Here is a 6,000-nt window from a genome sequence, read left to right on the forward strand (position 1 = left end):
ATGGCTCCGAAAGCCTTTTGGAGTGGGTCTGTGGACTTTTCCATGTGAATATTAAAGTCACCAAAAATGTGAATGTTATTTGCCATGACTACAAGGTCCGATAGGAATTCAGGAAACTCTGTATATGGCCCAGGAGGCCTGTAAACAGTAGCTATAAAAGTGAAGTATAAAATAATGCTTCAAATGAAAACCGAGATGACTGCATTAAATATAAATAGCCTAAAGTAGGCTATAGGCCTAGTTCATTCATATTGAAATACATTTCATGTTCAATACACTGACTTCTATTTTGCTACTTTTAGGCTAATGTCTGAAATGTCTCAATGTATTTCATGACGTGTATCCTAACATTGGGGATTTAATGTGCATTTTTTTATGGGTAAGCATTACAATAAACCGCCTCAATATTTGCAGCCGTAGATGTTCATCTCTATAGGAGCTGATCTGTCATGTGAAATAGTAATATTTGATTTTGGATCTGATCAGCAACGCTATCTTTCGAACCTATCTGTATCGATGTATCGACGCTCTGACTCACTCACTACGTGCTGCTTTGGAAAATGCATTGTTAAAACAGTCGTGGGCCTAAATTCCATCGCTATCGGGAAACTGAGCCAGGTCTATTCCTATGCTTGTAAAGGTGCTTTTGGACCATGATACTGCTGCATGCAGCTACAGTTTTTTTCATATCTTGTCCAATAGTCGCACACATCTGCTGGTCGAAATTCTCCTTTGTTTTTGGCATTGTTTTTTTTTTAAGGTACTTTACTAGTTTCATTGCCTCTAGTAAATTAACTGTTAGATTTGCTGAAAAACGGACATTTATGAACTAGTGATGAGATGAGACTCCAAAGCATTCAACGTTTCTCACAAGAACATACAATGCCTTTTCCTTCCACAGGAGTGTGCAAGGGCTGCGCTGTCATAGTCTTTAACACAGGAGGCAGTGCTGAGTCATACAGGAATCCAAAAATGATTAAAAACACAAATCATTGTTGGACCAAAAGTACTGAACTAACATGATATGTTTTTATACATTTTGCTGATTATGTTTACATTCTTACATGGAAGGTTCTGACTTCAATTAAATCCCGAGTGGTACACTAGCCTTCAAAGCAGGACCAATGAGTTATCTTTGATAAACAAACATAAATAGCTACAGATTTTCTGGTTCATTAGGAAAGCTAAAATAAAATGTGTTTTTGATTGTTAGGTCAATCAAACCATGCTTATTATAGATATATATATATACATACACACACACACACACACACACACACACAGTGGGGCAAAAAAAGTATTTAGTCAGCCACCAATTGTGCAAGTTCTCCCACTTAAAGATGAGAGAGGCCTGTAATTTTCATCATAGGTACACCTCAACTATGACAGACAAAATGATAAACAAAATCCTGAAAATCACATTGTAGATTTTTTAATTAATTTATTTGCAAATTATGGTGGAAAATAAGTATTTGGTCAATAACAAAAGTTTATCTCAATACTTCGTTATATACCCTTTGCTGGCAATGACAGAGGTCAAACGTTTTCTGTAAGTCTTCACAAGGTTTTCACACACTGTTGCTGGTATTTTGGTCCATTCCTCCATGCAGATCTCCTCTAGAGCAGTGATGTTTTGGGGCTGTTGCTGGGCAACACGGACTTTCAACTCCCTCCAAAGAATTTCTATGGGGTTGAGATCTGGAGACTGGCTAGGCCACTCCAGGACATTGAAATGCTTCTTACGTAGCCACTCCTTCGTTGCCCGGGCGGTGTGTTTGGGATCATTGTCATGCTGAAAGACCCAGCCACGTTTCATCTTCAATGCCCTTGCTGATGGAAGGAGGTTTTCACTCAAAATCTCACGATACATGGCCCCATTCATTCTTTCCTTTACACGGATCGGTCGTCCTGGTCCCTTTGCAGAAAAACAGCCCCAAAGCATGATGTTTCCACCCCCATGCTTCACAGTAGGTATGGTGTTCTTTGGATGCAACTCAGCATTCTTTGACCTCCAAACACAACGAGTTGAGTTTTTTTGGTTTCATCTGACCATATGACATTCTCCCAATCTTCTTCTGGATCATCCAAATGCTCTCTAGCAAACTTCAGACGGGCATGGACATGTACTGGCTTAAGCAGGGGGACACGTCTGGCACTGCAGGATTTGAGTCCCTGGCGGCGTAGTGTGTTACTGATGGTAGGCTTTGTTACTTTGGTCCCAGCTCTCTGCAGGTCATTCACTAGGTCCCCCCAGTGTGGTTCTGGGATTTTTGCATGGAGCCCCAGATCGAGGGAGATTATCAGTGGTCTTGTATGTCTTCCATTTCCTAATAATTGCTCCCACAGTTGATTTCTTCAAACCAAGCTGCTTGCCTATTGCAGATTCAGTCTTCCCAGCCTGGTGCAGGTCTACAATTTTGTTTCTGGTGTCCTTTGACAGCTCTTTGGTCTTGGCCATAGTGGAGATTGGAGTGTGACTGTTTGAGGTTGTGGACAGGTGTCTTTTATACTGTTAACAAGTTCAAACAGGTGCCATTAATACAGGTAACGAGTGGAGGACAGAGGAGCCTCTTAAAGAAGAAGTTACAGGTCTGTGAGAGCCAGAAATCTTGCTTGTTTGTAGGTGACCAAATACTTATTTTCCACCATAATTTGCAAATAAATTCATTAAAAATCCTACAATGTGATTTTCTGGATTTTTTTCTCATTTTGTCTGTCATAGTTGAAGTGTACCTATGATGAAAATTACAGGCCTCTCTCATCTTTTTAATTGGGAGAACTTGCACAATTGGTGGCTGACTAAATACTTTTTTGCCCCACTCTATATATAGTTGAAATCTGAAGTTTACATACACTTAGATTGGAGTCATTAAAACTAGTTTTTCAACCACTCCACAAATTTCTTGTCAACAAACTATAGTTTTGGCAAGTCTGTTAGGACATCTACTTTGTGCATGACAAAAGTAATTTTTCCAACAATTGTTTACAGACAGATTATTTCACTGTATCACAATTCCAGTGGGTCAGAAGTTTACATACACTAAATTGACTGTGCCTTTAAACAGCTTGGAAAATTCCAGAAAATTATGTAATGGCTTTAGAAGCGTCTGATTGACTCAAATGATGTCAATTAGCCTATTGAAGGTGAACCTGTGGATGTATTTCAAGGCCTACCTTCAAACTCAGTGCCTCTTTGCTTGACATCATGGGATAACAAAAGAAATCAGCCAAAAATTGTAGACCTCCATAAGTCTGGTTCATCCTTGGGAGCAATTTTCAAACGCCTGAAGGTACCACATTCATCTGTACAAACAATAGTACGCAAGTATAAACACCATGGGACCACGCAGCCATCATACCGCTCAGGAAGGAGAAGCATTCTGTCTCCTAGAGATGAACGTACTTTGTGCTTCATCATAAACCGCTCTGGACTGGTCTCCATGCCTTTCATATGGCCCTATTTATTATACACAATAACCTTATTTCTACACACACTTGTGGTGTATTCCCACTTGGGAAGAGGACACGGTGGCGGAGAGACAAGACAGAGACGGGAGAAAAACAATGCAGTACTAAAGAAACAAAGGGAGCAGGACATTGTAGCAAGTTATTCAAAAGCAGTCAGTACAACAGTTTAATCCCTTCGGCTAGAGTTGCTGACAGTGGCTCACCCTTTAAAATGGCCCCTGTCCTACCTCATGATGTTGGAGTGCCCCCTGTCTTTATACATAAAGATACCTGCTTTCAACAGGCCAGTTTCACCCGCACAAATCCTCCCACAGGACTGAATTGCCTTGGCTTCCCCAAACACACACAGCAGGCCAAAGCCGAACAAGGTCAGTGATATTTGAGACAGATTGATGAGTAGCTTGCATTGATGGCAAAATACTGGATGGATGGTAGTATCAATCAAACCTGGATGTTAATGAACTCAAACTGTTAAACGTAATGATTTCAGACTTCAACTATATACACAGCTCAAAAAAATAAAGGGAACACTTAAACAACACAATGTAACTCCAAGTCAATCACACTTCTGTGAAATCAAACTGTCCACTTAGGAAGCAACACTGATTGACAATAAATGTCACATGCTGTTGTGCAAATGGAATAGGCAACAGGTGGAAATTATAGGCAATTAGCAAGACACCCCCAATAAAGGAGTGGTTCTGCAGGTGGGGACCACAGACCACTTCTCAGTTCCTATGCTTCCTGGCTTATGTTTTGGTCACTTTTGAATGCTGGCGGTGCTTTTACTCTAGTGGTAGCATGAGACGGAGTCTACAACCCACACAAGTGGCTCAGGTAGTGCAGCTCATCCAGGATGGTACATCAATGCGAGCTGTAGCAAGAAGGTTTGCTGTGTCTGTCAGCATAGTGTCCAGAGACAGGAGACATCAGGAGACGTGGAGGAGGCCGTAGGAGGGCAACAACCCAGCAGCAGGACCGCCACCTCCGCCTTTGTGCAAGGAGGAGCAGGAGGAGCACTGCCAGAGCCCTGCAAAATGACCTCCAGCAGGCCACAAATGTGCATTTGCCAGAGAACACCAAGATTGGCAAATTCGCCACTGGTGCCCTGTGCTCTTCACAGATGAAAGGTTCACACTGAGCACATGTGACAGACATGACAGAGTCTGGAGATGCCGTGGAGAACGTTCTGCTGCCTGCAACATCCTCCAGCATGACCGATTTGGCGGTGGGTCAGTCATAGTGTGGGGGGGCATTTCTTTGGGGGGCCGCACAGCCCTCCATGTGCTCGCCAGAGGTAGCCTGACTGCCATTAGGTACCGAGATGAGATCCTCAGACCCCTTGTGAGACCATATGCTGGTGCGGTTGGCCCTGGGTTCCTCCTAATGCAAGAGGAAGGCATTGATGCTATGGCCTGGTCCGCCCGTTCCCCAGACCTGAATCCAATTGAGCACATCTGGAACATAATGTCTCGCTCCATCCACCAACGTCATGTTGCACCACAGACTGTCCAGGAGTTGGCGGATGCTTAGTCCAGGTCTGGGAGGAGATCCCTCAGGAGACCATCCGCCACCTCATCAGGAGCTTGCCCAGGCATTGTAGGGAGGTCATACAGGCACGTGGAGGCCACACACACTACTGAGCCTCATTTTGACTTGTTTTAAGGACATTACATCAAAGTTGGATCAGCCTGTAGTGTGGTTTTCCACTTTCATTTTGAGTGTGACTCCAAATCCAGACCTCCATGGGTTGATAAATTTGATTTCCATTGATCATTTTTGTGTGATTTGTTGTCAGCACATTCAACTATGTAAAGAAAAAGTATTTAATAAGAATGTCATTTATTCAGATCTAGGATGTGTTATTTTAGTGTTCCCTTTATTTTTTTGAGCAGTGCATATTTTATCTAGAAATGTGATTTAAAAAAAATGTTGTTAGAGGTGGTGATGATCAGTTCACTGAATGATTCAGTGATATCATGTCTGTTAATTGTTGTACCTTTAAACTATGTGTTTACCTTCATGAACACAGAAGACGTTGAGGAGGCCGTAGGAGGGCAACAACCCAGCAGCAAAATGGCCCCCTTTATCTGGGATAATTTGAGTGACCAATGAATATGTGTATTTAATGGAGGGTATGACATTTTTTAAATATGTGCAAATAAGACATTGAGAAGATGAATAATTTACAGTTGTTGGAATACAGGAATGACAAGACAATTTAGAGTTGATGTATCGCAATTAAGCATAGGATCCACTGTATACCACATCTTCACACCAGAGGAACCTGACCCAGCCAACAAGCCTGCAGAGGACAGAAGGACCAACCAGTCACGTCATGATTGAAGCTGACCGAGAGCTATCAGTCATGGTGCAGGAAATATGGGATAAAGACGTCAACAGACTGAAACCAGGGACAGACTACCGGATCTCTCTGCAGGTAGAAAAACTATCCGAACGGGACTACTGTATGTGGATGACATTTTTTTATTTTTTTTACTGACGGCATTCCGTGACAGATTGTGCAAATAT

This window comes from Oncorhynchus kisutch, linkage group LG28 (assembly GCF_002021735.2).
Source record: "Oncorhynchus kisutch isolate 150728-3 linkage group LG28, Okis_V2, whole genome shotgun sequence".
Classification (NCBI taxonomy): Eukaryota; Metazoa; Chordata; class Actinopteri; order Salmoniformes; family Salmonidae; genus Oncorhynchus; species Oncorhynchus kisutch.